The sequence below is a fragment of the Leiobunum rupestre genome, chromosome 8 (assembly GCF_980474605.1).
Source record: "Leiobunum rupestre chromosome 8, qqLeiRupe1.1.hap1, whole genome shotgun sequence".
NCBI lineage: Eukaryota > Metazoa > Arthropoda > Arachnida > Opiliones > Sclerosomatidae > Leiobunum > Leiobunum rupestre.
Window position 1 is genome coordinate 20,487,049 of NC_143391.1, and position 19,583 is coordinate 20,506,631.

The following is a 19,583-nucleotide window of genomic DNA, read 5'->3' on the forward strand; positions in this document are numbered from 1 at the left end:
ATAATTCAACTTTTCGAGAGATACCAATATAGTTTTTTTAGCTCTCTCTCTCACTCTTCCCGTCAAGGTTAGTCTGATTACAACGACAAAGGGGTCGACGTACGATAATCGAGATGAAAAAATATCGTAAAAAAAGTATATAGAAATGAAAGCCTAAATCCGCTTATCTGCCTAGAAACACTGACGGTATGTGTAACAGTGTGTCAGTACATACACGTTGTCACCCATCGCCGATGACGCCCGTTTGCACCCAATAGCTCGATATTGCTCACCATACAACGTGATGTAACCACCGTCTTTAGGTCAGGGACGGTTAAGCGATTCCCGATACGGTTACCAGACAGGTGAAACTAAGAAAGGATTAAATGACCGTGTCCTTGATTTAACTATCAAATATTATTTGTCTTCGCCTTTACGCATTGCCATCTTCAATATAGATCTCCGTCTTAACGTGATTGTTTTTGTTCCCAGCTGAGTGGGGGGGTCACTTCCTTGATTAACGACGCACCCCTCGAAAGATTAAATCCAATTTAATCGTGATTATTTTAGTTAAATCCAATTTAATCGTGATTATTTTAGTTAAATTCAGTTTAATCACGATTATGTTGATTAAATCACGTTTAATCATGATTAGAATGTTTAAATCTGACTTAATCATGATTAAATGATTAAATCTGATTAAAATGAATAAATCCTGATTGAAACGATTAAATCTGATTAAAATGAATAAATCCTGATTGAAACGATTAAATCGTGATTAGTATGATTAAATCGCGATTAGAAATTAGAACGAGAATCAAACACAATTGCGATAGAACCATCAATATTAATAATTAATATTAAATTATCGTACTTTAGTTTTGATTTTAATTATAAAATCTAGATTCGACCGATTATATTGATTAAATCGTGAATATAATGATTAAATCTCGTTTAAATCATAATTAGATTGATTAAATCGTGATTAGATTGATTAATCTTGATTACCCTGATTTAATCACGATTACCCTGATTTTAATAATAATAATAATAAATGCTAATCAGCTAGGCTAATACCAAGGCACCACCTTAGGCCCAAGTCATCTAGCGACTTATTATGCCGGGTTACATTTAACTATGATTTAGACGCACCCTCGTTCCAAGCAAAGATAAATGGGCTCTTGGCCATAATTCGAGGAGCTAAAAGATTAAAATAAAGACGAGCTAGTTTTCTACATAAAAAAATACGAACGCGACCAAATTTAGCGAGACACCTTCGGTCGGCGTAGGAGCGTAAACTACTCAAAAGGTGACGGCACTTAAAACCGCATTGTAGAGGAAGAAAACGAGTTAATCCGTTTTGAACTTTTCTTAATATCAAGTTCAAACGTTCACTTCCTTCAAAATGAAAAGAAATTGACAACGTAGGTAGGCTTTTAAAGCTAATAAGCACGCCAGCCCGCATCAACCAGCGTTGGGTGTTGACTAGGAAATAATTCCTCCAAAAGATTCACGCGCTTCCGAGCGTCGACCGAGAGATGGCGACGCCAACCGCGGAAAAAAATGCGGAAACCGAGCGGAAGAAAAAAATGCGAGAAACCTGTCCGCAAATCGTGGGCCACGAGTGAAAATCATTAAAGTGTTCGGAATGCCCGAAAGAAAGGCGAGACGCGCGGAAAGGAATTCTCGGCGCGTTGCGAGGATCGCTTTCACTTTAAAGACTACGAGGCGCAAAAGAAACACGCCTTCCTGGAGGGCAGCAACCAGATCAACGGGCAGACATTCAATCCTTTCCTGGTGTGTCCCCCCAGCATCCCCCGTTCCATCTTCGCCTTTTTCAAGACCCTCCAAAGCGCGTTAAAACATTACATTCCCCCAAACCTTTACTTCCCTATTCTACAGTTAATACCCTAACCTAAACTGACATTTCGCTCCGATCCACCACGGCGTAGACTTCACCATCTCCTCGTTATTGCGCTAAAGTACTTAGTCAATCCCTCATAAATTCATTCTCTCATCGCCCTATAGGTATTATCAAGATTCGCCTTTTTTTAAAAGAAAAATCATCATCTCTTAAAAACCTGTTTCCAAGTTAATGATACGAGACAACGTTTCACTTTCAATCTGAAAAGTGACTGTACATTATTTATATACATTTATAACGGGTTCTTAATTTGCATCGCTTTTTTTATCGCCGCTAACTACGGGTGCGGCTACTTCACGGGCTCTTCTTATATTTGACAGAATATGATAATATGATGTCCGCCCAAGAGATAAATTTAGCCGCGTAAAAAGGGTCTACGGTAGTGTAATTGAAACTTTAAGCCCGCGATGACTCAAATATTTATTTACAGTTCCATTAAAACAACTGGTTTCGCGATTTACAAAAGTTGAAATAACGAAATAGCGTCGGCCGTGATTTCACTTTCGCGTCTCACGAAACGAGCCTTCGAAGGTCAAGCGTGCAAATGCACCGTCTTTTTTATTCGGATCAGGGAGGAGAAGAAAAAAAAAACGGTTACCGGTTTTTGTCTGTCGGAATCGCCTTCCGTATATTCCATATCAGGAAATATATATATTTACCTTCGTTTTAACGCGAGCCACTAGAGGGGGCAAATCTGTTATTACCCGCCATTATCCGAGTTAAACCGCACGTATTTAAAACGAAAGTGAAACGTGTTAGTTTCTTGAACCCCCACACGGATGGGACCCACACGCGAAAAGGCGAAACGTTGTGTGAGACGCGCGTGAACTGTTTTCATTAGCATAACGTAAAAGGATATCGTCCCCCCCCCTCTTCCAACCCCTCTCGTTTAGAAAAATATTTTTGTTACGGTTATTGTTCCGTGAAAAAATGACTTTCAATTAAGGCCCTCTTGAACGGGCCCGGATCCCGGGAAAACATAATTCTGGTCCCCCGAGAGACCAATTGTTGTTTAAAATGAATATACGTTTTGCGGGGAAAACCTGAGAAAAGGGTTCAAATCGGGGGCCCCAGACTGCACGGGCCCTATTAAAACTATAATTGAACGGGCCCGGATCCCGGGAAAACCAATAATTCCCGGCCCCAAGAGATCCAGTGTAATTTAAAAGTAACATTTTTCGGGGGAAACCTGAGAAAATGGTTCAAATCGGGGGCCCCAGACTGCACGGGGACAAGAGTCCCATTATTACTTAAGATAAGTATACATTTTCGGGGTTAAATTTATGAGAAGTCGTGAAGCCCCCTAGACTGCACGGGCCCTCGTATTAGGTAATTTGTAGGTCTACTTTCAATGCGAACATCAATGGCGAAAGCCAGAAGGGTTGCACCTTCCAAATATAGACAAAACAGCGTGTTTCTTAGTTCAAAGGGCGCGATAGAAACTTCTGGACAGCGGAAAACGTTATTTAAAACGGAAAGAAAACGTGAAGTATACACAATACGATATCTTCTCGGCACATTAATTCCGCCAACTTTAAAAAGTAACCGTTTCAGTCCACGCGTATTTCGCCCTAAGAGAGAGAGAGAGGAATATAGACCCATCTGGATGACCTTTAGGTCGAAAACCTATTTATAGCTTCCTACTTCATTGTAGACGAAAATATATACACCAGCGCGTTAACTTTGATATCTTGGAAAGGTGACACGGTCGCGTCCTTTCTCGGGGTGTTCTTTATAAAACAGAGAAAGGTCGTGGGTCAAATACGGTCGGCGACCTCCAATTTTTACGCATTTTTGGGGAGAAGGGACAATCTTTCTTTTTATTATTAGACATTTTATTTTTTTAGATTAAAAAAAGGCGCGCGGATCTTGGATTGTAAACAGTTTGTCGTACTTGAACTTGAAAATAGAACTCCCCTTGTAGATCCTTGCCTCCCCCCAATTCCCCCCTGGTTGTTAAGAGGTATAAAGAAGGGGGACTGCCCAAATATTCACGGTCAATAGACATAAGCTTCTTATAGCAGAACGCCCAACAATGAGACGCCATCTATAAATATAAAAGGGAAAAAACGTCCCGCGTGGTGGCAGGTAGGTACGGGTGACGTTTAAAATTCTCCGGGACATAATTCACGAACACGGGGTGCCCGGTTTTCGTACCCAGAAGAAGATGGTTCGCTCAAAGGTAACCGGGAAGGTAAAGTCTACGAGATCGATAGTTGTGGTCCAACTATTCGGTAATGTTGGGTTGATAAGGCCGCCCAAATATAATGCAAGGTCGTTAAAGCTATCCGGAAGTTTAAGCTTTAACCGACGGGGAACTTTAATAGCATCCGGAGTGATACGCTGCTTTACCCCGCGTGGACATTTTATTTTAGATTTTTTTTTGGTTTAAGATTAATTTTATATTAAATATTAAAATCACATTTTTCATACACAATACCGATTGCCAAAAAAAAATGTATAAAGACGTCAATATTAATCCCTTCAATATTTGAACTTTTTAACTTTATAGAAAAAAAGTTTGTTTTTGATAAAATTGAACTATATAAATAAAATTGAACTGATCGGGCTAATAAAAAAAGTCCGGAAATTCCGTAAAATAAACACGTTTTGACGTATAATTTTCTTGTCCCTTAGTTCGATAAAAAAATAAAAATCAATTCCCAGCCCTCTTTTATATAAATTGATTTCTAAATTCTATTCCAGAGTCTATTCAACTTCCTGGAAAATATTTGTAAAGCAATTTCCTATCTACGACACTTCTCTTTTCTTTAAGCAAACTTTAATCTCGTCAAAAAGGCCAATGCAATTTGAAAAAGGGGGGCACGAAAAACTTCAACGGAAAAAAAAAACACCGAAAAGAATTCTATTAAAAGCATCCTTCTCAATTTTGTCGCCAAAAAGGCTTAAGGGAAGGAAGCCCGCCCGCACTTTTGCTTGTTTGCGAAAAATTGTACTTCCAAAAATCTTTCTCTCTTTTACCCTTTTCTCTCCGTCGCGCCCCCGGTAGTGGGCTAACCAAAACGTCCCCGCGTCACCGACGGAAAGCCCGACTCGACGGGGCGTAAGACCTATTTTAGAGAAAAGCTCCGGCTCGTCAAAACTTTCCAATCGACGCCTAAAAGGAAGGGATATTCCGCGAATCCCTTTATTGAATAGGAACTGCGGGATGAAAATTTGTATTTTCCAAGCGGCACGCTTCGACGCTCGTAGGGAAAGTCGGCCTAGCGGCGCTTAATTCGGCTTCTCTCTCCGGCTCTCCTTTTATTCGAGTGAATAGCCGCCAGCCTATAAGCCAGCGTCTCCAACCGTGGAACAAACTGGCGGCTTTCTCAAAAGCGAGAAGTTGAAAAGTCTTAATCCCTCCGCGGGAAACCTAGTTCCGAGTTCGCGTAGGGGCAATCTAAGGGCTTTTCGAGGCTTCAAAACTTTCCGGCAAAACTCCTCCCGGGCCCTCTCTCTCTCTTCGTCCCTAGAAAGCGGCGGGGATTCTCTTTTGTTTCGCGTCCTTTCGGAATCCTTTTACGCGGAGGGATACGTACATAGACAAGGGCGTAAAGAGGAAAAGCATAGACACACTCTTACATAAAGAGTCGCGTTACGTAAAAGGGGCGACGACAGTCGATATAGAAATATAGCGAAAGAGTTGCGCCCGACCAACTAAGGCTTAACCGACGACTACTAAGCCTCGTTTTCCTATGAAAAAAACGGGAGAAAACATTCTTCCGGGATGAAAAGAAAAGACTTTTCCCTCCCCGGCCCGTTCTTCCTTTTTCTTCTCTCATTTAAGCGGATTGATATCCCGTTCCTAGCACCGAAAATTGTCGTTCGTGTAACCCAAATACTCCGGGACTTTCCGATAGATGTCGCCCTTTAAAAGACCCGTCCGACTGTAAGGAAAAGCGACTCTCTAAGGGGTTTTAACGAAACAAATATTGTCTTGTCCAATCAACCTTATGACCGGTCGGTGACACCTCTCTCGGTTCGTAGCGGAAAATGTCCCCCCACCAAAACGAGGGTGATGATGGCTGGGTGAAAGCGGGGAACAGGACGGTGGGGGGGGGGGGGGGGTCTTGTAATAACGTTAGCTCAAAAGCACCCATAAGATTTAAAGCACTACCGAATCGAGGGTGTTCGTTTTTTCCGATGAGCTATCACGCGTAACACCCCGGAGATTTTTTTCGGGTTCCTACATACTAAGTGATATACAAGCCTTATCCGTGAAAGAAGGGAAGCAAAAAAAAGCTTAAGTGGTTCCTATTGAACGTTTTCCATCGGGCGAGGGTGCTTTATACGATTCCCGTTTATTCATCTAAGTTCCGTCGTCGGCAACTAGATGGAGCTACGGTGAAAAATTGAAAGAAAATAAAAAGGCCTCGTCCCTTATTTGTTCGGACAAATGTAAAAGAACCTGTTTATCTTTTCATTACTAATTGGGTTTGAGAGTCACGATTTTGGAGAATACTTCCTCAATCATCCGCCAGAGGATATTCCCCTATCAGCGAAGAATTAACTCTTTCTCTCTTTTTTTACGGCGCGAAAAATGCGGAAAAATGACTCAATTTACGCGTCTCGACCTCTGACGTTGGGGTCTAATTGAAAACTTTAATTTGAAAATTTCCCCAACAACACCCACGAATACATATATGCTTAATATAGTTTCGTATGATTAAATAACGGAACGTGAAACAACGATAAGGTCAAGGTATTGCAATATCAAAAACAGCCACGCGTGTTGTATAAAATACACATTTTTTTTTACGGTTGACAGTCAAATACAACTATGGTTTATAAATAGCGGTTGGGAATTAAATCAAAAAGCAAGCGGCGCAGATGTCAACTTTGGTGTAGGATATACATAGGAAGTGACGCTCATGCGGAACGGATAAATTTATACACAAAAGGGGAAGAGAAGATCGCGATGCTCGTGATCAGGAAATTAAAGGCGCTCATAAACGCACGCAACGCCACGAAGGGCGACTGCCCCTTTAAAAAATGACAACGAAAACCATGCTCACAAAACGACTACACGCAATTTATATACGCTAACCTTTTTAAGATTCGTTCTTGCAGGATGGCGGTTAGGGCTAATTCCGTCGAAGAGAAGTTCGGGGTCGTAGAGCTGATGACGCCGCAACCAAAGCAACCATTAGCACCACCACCAACACCACCACCGATAGTCGAACAGGCGAAATGGGGAAGACGGCGACCGGTCAAGCTGGTGACCGACATGTTGACCAAAGACGTCTCCGTTTCTGGAATTACAAGATGACCACCTAATGAGGATGTGCCGGACGAGGAAAGATCCGCTAATTCAAGCGGGTCGCGATTGTCCGAATGGTGGAGAGATCGTTTCCGGGCCTCGAGTCGGGGCGCGTCACTCTCCGTCCAGGACGAGGATAGCGTCTGTCCGTTCGCGGAAACCATTTGTCAAAGAAAGCTAAAATGGACACGGGGTCCTTACCGGCGAACTCTTATTTGGGTCGTTTTCGCACTCTTATATATAAAAAAGGAAGACACTTTATTTAACATCCACTCTGGTCACTTTTAAGGCTAAGAGTCTCAGGGGGGAGGGGGAAGGTCGGTCAAGCGAAAATAAACCATTCGACGATAAACGTTGATATTTTTTTCGTCCTTCGTATAGGCTATCTCTAAAAACGCATTATCAAAAATGGTATCTTCCCGGGGCGCTTTATAGAACGGACGCTTCTTTTCTCCCGCGTGGCTGTCCTCCGGCTTTTTAGCAACGGGAAAGCGAGATCATCTCGCGGCGACCATCAAACCGGAAAAACGCGCCAAATGGACACAATCCGAATGTCATTGAAGTGGCTGGCTCTAGCACCCACCACGATTTCCCCCTTTAATTCAAAAAAATACTCCAAAACTAGCGTTAAAGTTTCGAAGCGCGGGGTATTTTTCACGCACTTTTAAAAACTTGAGCGAGGAGTAATTTGTAGTTTGTTTCTCCGACGGCGCGTTAACGACTCGTGAAACGCGAAAGACGTCCAAGTTTCCTAAGAAATTGAAACTTTTGTCGGGCCCAGTCAGCGGCGTATTGAAATTGGGGTCTTCCGTTTCTCCGCGACCCGACTCCGACGAAGGTTCGATCTCGTATAACCGGGTGTCCCCTGGCTCAGCGTCGCCGGCAACACCGCCATCGTGGTATTGTGGAAAAGGTCAACACGCCGGTATCCAATCCCGCTTGATCTCCAGAAAGGGATTCTATTGACGCGGGGAGGAGAATATAGAGATTTTTTTGTTCCGGGGCCCGGGGTTGTTGGAGTAAGGAGAATGATGATTTTGGAATCGAAATGGAGGGGGAAGGAGCCAAATAAAAGGAGGGGGAGCCGACCGCTGTAGTCGGGAGTGAAAGTAGACACCACCAGTCCGGGGTAAACGGACGGAGTGGTTGAAGGTGTAAAAAGGGTGTAGTCTGCGGGCTGTTTAATCGTACCGAGATGACGGATAAGAGGGAGACTAAGAGGCAGGTTTTCACCTGCGTGAATCAGATGAAGAAGGCTGTTTTTTTCCGTTGTTACCACCGCGGTTCGGTCTGTAGCACCAGCGCTGGCATCAACTCCCTCGACACTCTAGTTGGGCAGGTATGCTCGCGGCGCGCAATAACGGGACCTGTTTGTTGTTCGCCTTGAACTTTTTTCGCGCACCTATAGGGTCGCGACCTTTTCCCGGGTCTTATTTTTTTTACCGATCTCTCTCCTTCTCGCCGATTGTGTAGCCAGCTACCTGTAGAAAAAGCGCGTTTTTTAGAGACTCTCCCCGAAGTGAAAGGGTGGCTAACTCGGATCAACTCTCCCAAACTCTGGGATCCCAGAGGGTAATCGTACAACAACCTTCGACTTTCGTCAAAAGAAGAAGAAGGCTTTTCGCATTTTTTTTTCTCACATGGCGGTGGATTCGATGAGAGGGCAGATTAATAGAAGCTTTCGAGGGTGGAAAATGTCTAAGACGTGTGTATTGAAGAAAAAAACACGTCGAGCTAGGACACCCCGGAAGTAAAATGTTTTGGTTTGAGGTATTTTTTGAGGGAGAGTATATATATATATATATATATATATATATATATATATATATATATATATATATATATATATATATATATATATATATATATATATATATACCCACATGCTGAAGGGAGTGAAGAAGGTGAAGCCGTTGACGTTTTGAAGTAAACGGAAAGAAAATACTCATATTTGCGTATTTACCTTGTCGACAAAAAACGTCTATTACTATTTCCTGTTGTTGCCGTACGGGGGTTGTTTTTATATGAACTGGTTGAAGCTAACCGATCAATCGGAACCCGGGGTTAAAATATCGACAAGAGTTTCGTATAATTATCTTCTCTATACACTATTTTAACACTATTTTCAAAATAAATAAGGCGATAAATTATAAGGTAGCTAGAGATAATAGAAGTACAGATAAGAAAAATCTTTCAACCCATCATTAACTAGATGGCGCGGGGTAACTTTCCTCGGATACAAAACGCGTTGTTTACCAATAAGCAATATCGGGAGTTTTCTCAGGGCCTCGTAAAATGGCGCAATCAAGGAACAAAGGGTCTGGGCCAGGTGGTTCCTCCGAAGAAGAACTTCCGAAGACGCCACCGCGCAACGATGGCCTTCAGCAGATGTCCCTTCAATATCTCTTACGTGGAGAGAGAGAGACTCAGTCAAGCAGAAACTATTGTTTTTTGGCCCCGATGGAAGCAGACGCCGCGAGAACAAGACCGCGAATAGACGGAAGTACATGATAACAGCGGACTAAATTATCATTCTTTTAAAAGGCAGATTTTTTAAAAAAGGTAATAACGGCATCCACCACCTCCTTACGAAAGAATCCGATCTTTAGCTCGCGGTTAGCTCGTAGCGCCTTCGAAGGCGGGTCTGCTTCGAAAGTACAATTGTCGCCATTCGAAATAACCCGACTTCATTCGCGGCGCCCAACATTACGACGAAAGGTCTCCGGGTTCGCAACGTCTGCTTCGGCGGGTTTAAATTAGGAATTGTAAAAAATTCACCTGCCCTTTCATGGTTGGGTACCGCGTTACCTTACACTCACCACCGTGTAAAATAAACCCGTACAGACGTTTCGTAGCGCTGTAAGGTCATTGTGATCACGCGGAGGGTGTCACCCCCGTCTTTTTTTCCTTCGAAGTTCGTAAATCCGCGTAACTATAAGTCCCCCCCACCTATGTATATGAAAGGACCCGTTGTAAACCGCGCTCGACAGGTCAATTGCCTCGGCGATGGGCTGCGCATTTAAGAATTTTTTCCGAAGTATCGTGGGGGTAACTCCTCCTCATTTCTCGACGAGGATGATTTTAATTAAGAATACAATCTCCGCCCCGTCGCGGCGAACAAAAAAAAAGAGAAAGCTAATTTATCAATAGACAAGCGTACACTCTTCCTACATGCCAGAAAAAAACCACGACCGTATTCAATGAACTCCGAAAAGCACAGACGCGTTATTGTCCTCTACGAAATACGGATGAAACGAGCTTCCGAATACGTATCTATCTAGAAACCAGCCGGCTCTCGCTTGAATAACTTCGAGAAAGTATTTGTAAAAATATAACGAGATTCTTTTTTCGGTGGCTGATATTACGAGGAAAATATTGAAACTGATATAATAACCTGAGAATCGTCGTATTTCGCCTTCCGGTTACGGTACGGTTCAAGTACAAGCGTTTTTTTCGCAGGTTTTTAGGGAAGTTTTGTCTGTAGAGTTGTTAGAGAAAGTATATAAGAAAGCGAAGCGAAATTTATAGGTGTTTTGGATTAAACGGGTAAGAATGATGATTTTCGGTGGTTTTTGGCCAGAGAAATTATGAGTCGAAGCATTCAATCTGCCACATCCGTTTGGCTTCCAATATAAGCGGGAGAAAATAGTTAAAAACCCAACTGGTTTCTTCCCAAGCGCGGTAAACACGGCAATATATCTTGGATCGAAGGGGAGGGTTGAGTTTTAAATAAGCGCTATATAAGCTGGAGTCAGGCGCAAAAGGGGTCTCCCCGTTTTAGCCCGCGGCTATTTTTAGAATCGGAAAGTAACCGAATATCCTACCAGGTATTCCTCGCCTTCCCAAAATATAATTGAACTCTCGGACCAGTGGACATCCTAGGGTGCAAGGGCGCAGTAAATTACGTCTAGACTGACAAAGAAACCTTTAAATACGACCGAAATTCCAAAAAATCCAGATGGGGACCCGGGTATATAAAATCACGCGTTTCCTTTCTCGGGCAAAAGTCGAAGAAATTTCACCTTTTGACAACAAAAGTCTTCGCGCCCTCGGGCGTTGGGAAAGTTAGAACCGGGTTCGAACGGTCACAATAGAGTCGGCCAAACTCGCCTTCGGCCATGTCTTGACCATTGTAAGAGTTACGACGGGAAATTCTTATCAATAGAGTCCATTTCGTATCCACGCAATAGTTGAATAACTGACCAGCGGGTAAAGCTCTCCGACTATATCCGCGCGTTTTCTTTATTAGGACGAAAAGTTTAAGTCACCGAAAGAATCCCTCGTTCAACTTTCACGAAACGTTGTCCATCGGGCGAATGGGTCAAGGCGGGTCACTTTTACTTGGATTCGTGGGAATGAAAATCTCTCGCTGGTCGCGAAGTCAAATTGAATTAAGAAAACAATCGGGAGAAAATGACTGGGGAAATACAAATTATATCTATACATTAGCCGAAACATTCTAAAAGTTAACGGCATTGAAATAAACGATATGTTTTCCTTAAGGAGTTAAAATTGACTCGAAAAAAAAAGAAACTATGAACGAAAATGTTTGGAACGCGGGTTAAATGAAGGTTACAAACCGGTTGCGCGCCATTTACCGCTATGCATTATGTTCAATTTGTATTTTCATTATTTCGACTTTGTCCGCTCCTGCCTTGTTTTCGATTTCGTTCCGGGTTAAGCCAGACGTTTACCGAGTTTTCTTAACGTTAAAACTTACACCGTCAACGAAGCTATTAGGTACGGGAAACCAGTTTACTACGTCAAGAATTCGCGATGAACGCCGGCAAATCGAAACTGAGAGCGAAGTATGACTTTAAAAAGACATTACCAGCTTTAAACACCCACGTTACAGATACATAGGGTTTTTGAACAACGCAGCGATGGACGGAGCCAAATTTAAAATCCTTCGTTTTCACATTGTCTTTAAAATAAATTCCAAAAAAAGACATTTGTGTACAAAGGTGCGGGGGTGAAATTCATATACGACAATACGCGAATGTCAAATGGTTCCAATTTTTTAAAATATAATAAAAAATCTACCTAGTCATTGCAGCTCGTTTAAAATCGCATTTTTAGAAAGCGAATTTCGAGTGTGGCCTTGCTTCGTAAAACCCGTTCTCTTATTCGAGAGGGAAATTCTTAATGTTGGAAATACTTCGTCTATATACAGAGAAAGCGTAAATTTGAATACGGCCAAAAAATAAAAAGACCGAAAATCTTTATCAACAAGGACAACTACTCTAACCCGTTATAAAAGGTTTGATCTTTGTCTTTGACTAATTTGACAGCGTTGGGTAAGTTTAGTTAGTTCGAGCCAAAGGTTTAATATATTAAAGGTACTAACTTAGAGTTCCGTTCGCTGTCAAGTGGAAAGATTAGACGGGCCAATTAGGTCCTAACTTCGTGACACCGTGCACCGTCTGGATACGTTATTCATTTATACTTTTTGTTTCTGATACGAAAGGCCGAAAATTTGGAAGGCGTTTTCGAGATAACGGTACCTCAAATTACCTTTTCAATGGCAGATACGAATTAAAAGCTCAGTACAAATAGAACTTTGTAAGAATTCCAACGAGGCGTCCTTTTAATTGACTACGAAGAAATTAATTGGGAAACCATTTAATTATCGCTTCGAGTTATTCTCTTTCTTAGACGCATTAACGCGTAAGAAAGTCTCGTTCAATACGAATGTAACCGATCCATCATTTTGTCATAAGGCGTTCTAATACGTATTGTCCGGAATGGTTTGCCTTGAAATTAATCAATCTGAGAATCAACTAATACCAGAAGTTAATGAACCGGAGTTATCAGACTGCTATACTCCCCATGTTGGAGGCGTTTTCCTTATGAAATTACATTTTTACCTCGAATTTGAAATTTTGCGCGCTCCTAGGCCGAAAAAAAACGTTTTGTTTTTTATGAAACTATTTTTTATACATAGAAATAGCTATACCAACAATTCCCCAGTGCAATTTATCGCGTCAAAAGTCGGGGATGGAAATTAGCTTTTATTTGACTCGATTTTCTCATCATTTTCATAAGGAAAACGTCCTCCGATTCTGAGCGCTATTTCGATAACTTCGGTTCGTTTACTTCTGCTAATACTAATATCTCAAAGAGGAAATTGAGTAGAATTATCACGAATGTAAAATTTGCTAAACTTTTTTAAAAGACCTCAGAATAATTTGAAAAATGCGACCCCTTTTCGTTATAATAGATCCAACCAATCAAATTCTGGAGTAGAAATTACGGAAATTCAAACGATACTGGGCCTCATTAATACCTACTTTTAAAATAAAACAGGGGTTTTGTATAAATTATAATTTTTTACATAAGATGAATAAATTGGCGTGTCTACTTTCTACCTGAAAGTCTGGCGTAATAAACTAATTCTTTATATCAAATACGCGTAAATAAAGCGCAAAATCTGTGAACAGAGATAATGATCGTGACCTTATCTACGTTCATTATCCAATCATAAGCCTACTCCGTTTGAACAACAGCCCCTTTAGCAGGTTTGATGGGAGAACGGGAAACTAATAGACAAAACTAAGAGAAAGAATGAGAGAATGCGCAGCCTTCACCTAAATACTTTTTAAAATTGAAAGTTGTTTTGAGAAAACAAGTGGACCAACTTTCTAAAACGAAATTATTACGAAAAGGCAAATTAATTTGCCGGTTTTTTCGACTTATTATTATCATCATCGCCGTATATTTTCTCTCGCTATCTCTCGTTAGACCTTTATTTAACCCCCTCGCTTTTAAATTTGTAAAGAGAGCGCGGGGAGGCGGTATAGGTGAACTTTAACCGGTTTTCTCTTTAGCCTTTTTAGCCTCCGCGTCAAACGTAGTGAGCGCTGACCTTGTAATTGCCACGCTTTTTGAATCGCGGAAGCGAGTCTCGATTGACTTCATAGGAAACCAGTAACGAAATTTAAAGTTCCGTCATTTCTGATGGTTCTTTCTGTTATTTTTTTAGCGGAAGGAGATTTATGGAGACCAAACTTTGTTTGTATTTAAAAGTAGCTTTTACAACTTGACGCTTGGTTGTTTTAAAACAAACGTTCTTTCATTTTAGTTAAAGTGTTGATAACTATCAGATAATTGAAGGAGTTAAACGAAGCGAATACATTTACGCAAATATAAATTAGCCATTGTTTACATCGACTATCCGCGGTGTGTTAAGACAAATACGTTACGGTTAACCCCGGTAATTATTTTTAATTATTAAGTGTACGGTCAAAGGTTATTATATATTTTTTCATTATTCCCTTAGTAGATGAAAAATAGATTAAGCATTCAAATTGAAAGATCGGAAAGTGTGATAATTAAGGGCAGCCTAAATAATAACAAAATTTAAATTTCTTTATAATAAATTTCAACGTGTCGAAAAGCGCGAAGAAAATAAAATTCACAAATAAAATTAATCTTTTTAGAACAATTATGGAAATTAAGCCTGAAGGGCGCTCGGAAATTACCACAAACGGTAAATCAATCATTCCGCTATTCTCTATAAATTAATTCATCGTTATTCGAGGAAAAATTAATTTGAATATAATGACGAAACTAGGGGTATTTTTTGTAGCGCTTCACGAAGTTAACCTAGACCTTAAAACGGAGATCGGCCCGCGTTTTAATTTCGGGCTTCTACACGCGTGGCGGAGAAGGGAGAATCTTAATGGAGTAATCTTCTCGCACGCCGAAGAAGGGAGATCTTACGCTTTACATAGCCGACTGGCGCCATAAGGCGTTTTCCTTTTTAGGGTTACGCGACTCTGCCACCCGACACACGGTATTAATCGGAGGATGTTTCGTGAAACGGAGACTTAACCATCACTCCGCTTTCCCTTTTAACTGTCGGGTAAGTGTAGGGAAGAACTGGTAAGGTTTTGAGACTGTAAGAAAAACGACCGCGAGGAGCGTAAGCGGGCTGAATTTTACTTTGCTGAAAAATGCTGAAAAGCGAAAGTAGTTCAAGGACAAGAAAAAGTCGCTAGCTAACTTTCTACCTGACTTTCTACTTACACTTATAAACCAAGGTTAACCTTTTTTTACGCGTTTTAATATAGCATAATTGGATCGACCATTAACTGGTATCTCGTTCTACCGTTAAATCTATACGTTCACTAGTATTATTAGAAGCGTCAGCTTTACTGCTAGGTTTATTATATTAATATTTCATCGATATAGAGGATAAGAAAAGTTTCATGAAAAAAAAATTTAAAAAAATGGGTGTGGATATCGTGGCACCCGCCAAAATTTTCTTCTCAGTTGAAAACCATCCCCCCCTTTTTTGGATCAACTGGGAATTTCGATCCGGCTGTGTTCCCAAATTTCAACTAGAACCTTGAATGTGATGTATTTTCTATCATTATAACCTAGCAATTTGGTACAAAGTCCAGGTGAGAGTGAAGTCTGTATACGCGTATATCGGGGATGAGTTACGCGGTGGTACAATAAGTAACGAATAATGGCCGTGTACACGGGTGTAATCTAACGAGAACAAAGGTTCTGGAAAATCTATTTGATTAAAAAGTTCCGCGTTTTATTATAACCGCTAGTATATCTTTATATATTTTGGAATTACTGGAGGAGGGGCTCCAAACACCATCATTTCGAACCTTCCGAGCTGTATAATTAAAGATCTCGGGCAGAGGATGACGCTGAGAGAAGCTCATTGTATCGGAAGATGTCTTGGATGAAAACGGAATAGTTACAATGTTAAAATCTATCCGCGCGTGAAATTAGATGGTTTTCGTCAAATACGCTGTTATTTCCGTCTTCAAGTTATATATAGGAAATTAAAATGAAGAAGCAAGTTTACCACGTACACTATATATGCCCGTATTCATTTGAGACGTGATAAAAATTGAAATTTCCAAGCTATAATTGCGTTTTATACGTATTGTAATAAGCCTAATCAAAAGGAAAGGGTTGAATTAATAATAGTAAGACTGTAATTTTGAAAAGGTTATGCAAAAATTTGAAGGAGTTGTAGGGGGTGAGTTGAGAAGTATGCCTGTTTTTCCCCATTTTCCTACGATGAGTTAAAAGAGTGCCAGAGAGCTTCAAAGTGTTGCCTACTAGCCCCTGGAAGTAGGCTGCTATATAAAAACCAAGCAGCAGGGAAACGCGAACATTAAGGTTTGGGTTCGTGTGATAGGTAAAGTACTTTGTAAACAAATCGAGGTAGCCAGCGTAGTAAAGCAAACTCAAACAGTATTTAAAGTCCCTGCTGAGGGTTTTGCGCTCGTTGCAACCTACTTCCAGGGGCAAGTAGGCCACACTTTGAAGCTCTCTGGCGCTCTTTTCACTCATCGAAGGAAAATGAAAAAAAAGTAGGCATACTTAACAACTCGCCCCCTACAACTCTTTAAAAAAAAAGTTCATAACCTTTTGAAACATCCTGGATGTGAAAAAATATAAAAAAGAATATGAAATTAAAATCTATCTTATCTTTTGAAATATACTATATTTAAAATAACACGAATTTAATAACTTCCAGCGGGCAAAGTGTATCGGCGACTGATAACTGAACCGTATAGTCTCACCTCTTGATTAAAGCTGAGAAAGAATTCCAGAAGAGAAAGAAGAGATCCAATATCGAATTCGTTCTTGTCATAACGCGTTTCTCGATTCACCGAAAGGAAAACCGGTCAAATGTGGTCGGCCGCGGTCATTGCGGGCCAAACAAATACTCTTCCTGTTAGCCTAGACCTCGAGCGCTGATGATAATAGAGCGAGCGCGCGAACTTGACGCGGGGTAAGTCCATTAAAAATCGAGTTCTGACGATTACGTACGAGGAGGGCAACAATGACGCCAACAGCTAAGGCAGACCCGTTCACCGAGAGCACCTTGAAAAGTGAATTTTATCCCACGGGCAACTACAGCCCCGAGAACGAGCCAGCCGGGTAACGAGCGGAACCAGATCACTTTTACTGGCGGAATTCTGCGCGTTCGCCACCTTATCCTCCTCCCTGCCGACACAAACTCACTCTCTCTCTCTCTGTCCTCTGTCTTAACGGTATCACTATTTAAAAATCACGGAGAGACCTTATCGAAAAAACCCGCAATTTAGACGCCCAACGGCACTCCGAATCGTCCAGGTCGAGTTTTAATTTAATGGGTGGTAACGTACGCGAAAAATATCTGATATAGAGAAGACTGTTCGGGATTTGCGGCGAACGGCTAATAAACACGTTCGGGAATTAGAAAATAAAATATACCGCTATTGAAGTTCTTTTTTACAGCTATCCAGATAGATTTTTTCGGGAGGGAGGGGGGGGGGCTTATAAGAAATAACGTTTATTAGCGGGAGAGAGTGTATAAAGAAGGGGACACTTTGAAATGTGCCTGGAATGGATTAAAAGGGTTTTCGAGGTCCTCGATTACCAAGGTCGGGATGCCTTTTTCCCCGCAAGGAATCTAAGCGCAGTTTCTATCTATCTGTACATAATCTCTATTTTTCAAACCACCACCGCTACCACCCCGCCTATCAGCCACTTTTTTATACCTTCTCCGAAGGTGTACGTCACGTGGGGTGGTTCTACTTATCAGCCGAAATGACCTCCAAAGCGAGAAAGAGTTATGGCTTTTCGGCTATAAACGTTTACTGAGAGACCCTGATCTTTTCACCTATTGCCAATGACAACCCTTAGTGTGTTTTTTTGTACATTTCTGGATGTTTAAGGTATATCTGGTAGAAGTGTTTAGACGTTAAACGTGGGCACGATGGAGAAAGTAATCCAACCAGTAATGGTTTCTACGGTGAAAGGAATCCGTATCGAAGCGGACGGAATCAATTCCGAGTGTTAACCAGTCACGAGAAAGAGCAGTGACGCGTTACCAGCAAGGACAACTCGTTGGTTTTTTTTTAGTGCTCGAATAAGCTTATTCGTACTTTCACAAAAAAGGGTTTTTATACTGTTAGAGGTAATTTACGAGTGAAAAGGCGTCACTTATTACAGAGACAGGCCACTGGTATAATGAGCCTCGCGATACGCCTTCGATAATGGTACCCGTTTTCATTGCCAGCTATTTTTAATTTTTCTTATTGCGAAATTTCGTAATGATTTTTATTTAATAAACTTCGTTAATACTCACAAAGTCATTATAAAAGTACCAATTTCAGATTTTAATATAAATTTTGGATTTTCAATGTTAAAACTGGTTACCAACATCTTAATATCAGGGTGTCTAGTTACTGTTAATTTTCTAATGGAACCGGAAAGAGTCCCTGATTTCTAGATGTTTAGCCAATACATTAGATTTCAGGAAATTCAAAACTCGATTAATTAGCTTTTCTAGGAAGTGTTGGGAATTTCGACGAATATATCATTGTAAGAAAGTTTCAATGTGTTTAATGGTTCAATGTTTTAAAAACCATAATACATCACAAACTATCTAAACTATAAACTTAAAACAAGACTTCACGCTAAATAACAAATCGTGATAAATCTATACAGAAGGGCTCAATAAATTATCCGCCACTAACAATTGTAAGCGTAATTCGCAAAGGCCAATATATAATCACATTCCATCGCGTATTGAATCTGCAAACCCTCCCAAAACATTCGACATAATCGCTTAAGCTATTTGTTATTAATGAAAGCATTGTTCCAGCGATCAGGGGACCTTCTGAATCACGGCGAATTAATGGGGTTTTGGCATTAGCATTTTGCCGTTATCTCTCGCCAGCGGAGCAACCATTTAGGCGTATTAATAAGACAATTATACGCGGGACACGCCGCGCTATGCGTGCGGCTATCTCGCCACTCAAGGACGCTCTACCAACCTAAGACAAGTTACTCAAAAAAAATACTGAATATAGTTTTCAGGTAGAAAACGGCGAGATCCAAACATTTGACCTTGCTTGGAGGGGAAGATGGAGATCTCAGAAAGCGAGCGAGAGACGAGAGAGAGAAAGACCGAAAACAGCCCCGCTGTTAAGAACAAATTTATTCAGGGTCAAAAATTAGAAAGTTTTTTTTTTCGTCCAATTTCGCACCAAGGGCGCGGTTTTAACTCCCGAAATGAGAAAGGCAAAAAAAGGCAATCCCTCTCCCGGGGACAAAGGGTGGGGTGTTTTTCAGCTCAATCCCGGCCCTATAACCCCTTCCATTCAATTAACGGGACTTCGAAACCGGACCACCCCCGAACCTACCAATCTACGGAGTCAATGTTAACATTCAGTAATAAAAATGGATCAGTATAAGCGCTCTTTTTTTAAGCGATCGAAAGGCCTTGGCGATTTAATCTTTATTAATTTTGCCGTGTCAATCGAATTAAAACCAAGGCTTAGAAAAGCGATATCCGATTCTATTTGAACCCTATATAATTACTAAAACTTAAATCGCCCCATTGAAGCAAAAATCCAACGGTGTAAGAGCTGATTGTCGAAAAACGCCAACGAC

General features: G+C 41.1%; 1 protein-coding gene across 3 annotated transcripts in view; it reads right to left on the minus strand.

Annotated features, from left to right (window-relative positions):
- Blimp-1 (PR domain zinc finger protein 1) overlaps window positions 1-19,583 on the minus strand; it is a 71,418-nt gene that overhangs the window by 6,449 nt on the left and 45,386 nt on the right. The window contains exon 1 of one of the 3 annotated variants that reach the window (XM_090155779.1): window positions 16,721-16,781. The exons of 1 other annotated variant lie outside the window; for it this stretch is intronic. The gene's annotated coding sequence lies outside the window, so the exon portion shown is untranslated. Of the gene's footprint in view, window positions 1-6,953; window positions 6,971-16,720; window positions 16,782-19,583 lie in introns of those variants that run through there. One more of the 3 variants, XM_090155780.1, reaches the window with a different exon arrangement.